Source organism: Prosopis cineraria, unplaced genomic scaffold, assembly GCF_029017545.1.
Source record: "Prosopis cineraria cultivar Desert tree isolate PC_DT_omini unplaced genomic scaffold, ASM2901754v1 PC10, whole genome shotgun sequence".
NCBI classification, from domain to species: domain Eukaryota; kingdom Viridiplantae; phylum Streptophyta; class Magnoliopsida; order Fabales; family Fabaceae; genus Prosopis; species Prosopis cineraria.
In genome coordinates this window covers 13,791,085-13,792,106 of record NW_026555341.1, presented here as the reverse complement: position 1 = coordinate 13,792,106, position 1,022 = coordinate 13,791,085, and positions in this window count along the sequence as shown.

Here is a 1,022-nt window from a genome sequence, read left to right as displayed (position 1 = left end):
ATTATCACAACACCTAATCTTACGCTTTTTTTGCATTTTTCCTCTTTTGTTTCATCTATTATTTTCCTACAAAATATAAAGAGTTATATGAATAGATTTTATATCAAAATTTCTTTTTATCTTATAATTAAGTGCTGAGAGAAAAATTATATAAATATTAATTAAATAGATATGGAAATCTTAATAAATATAATTAAATCCAAACTAAAAATCTATATCTATTTAATTATTAAATATGCACCTATCAGATATCTATCTTCTTTGATCTTCCATATTAGTGATATCTTGATATAAGGCATTGTCTTGATATGATGCATGTAGAGAAAAATATTTGTGATAGTCTTATGGACACACTTCTACACATTAATGGAACGACTATAGATAAATACTAGTTTAGATTGGCTTAGATAGGAATAAAAGAACAATTATTGCACGATAAGAAGAGGGAAAAGGACTTATTTTCCCCTAACAGCCTACACTTTCAAAAAAGGAGAAAACAAATTTCTATAGGTGTTTACATAGTATTAAAGTTCTCCAAGGATATTTTCTAATGTGAGAAAGTTTCTATTAATAAAAAATTTGAAGCTAATAGGCTTGAAGTCTTATGATTGTCATTATTGATGCAATAATTGTTACCTGTTGCTATTCAAGACATATTGAAAGATGATATAAGGAATACAATTATGAGGCTGTGTATTTTCTTCAATTCTATTTGTGGCAAAGTCATTGACCTAATAAGTTAGATGATTTGAAAAATGAAGTTTATATATTTTATGCCAACTAGGGATATACTTCCCTCTAGCTTTTTTTTTAATATTATGGCACATTTAACTGTTCACTTGGTAAGGGAAATAAGGCTTTATGATCTTGCCTACCTTAGGTGGATGCATCTGTTTGAGCATTACATGAAAATATTAAAGGAATATTTGAAGAATCTAAGTCGTCCTAAAGCCTCAATTATTGAAAGATATATTGTTGAAGAAGCCATTAAGTTTGTTGCAAATACCTGGATGGGGTAAAGG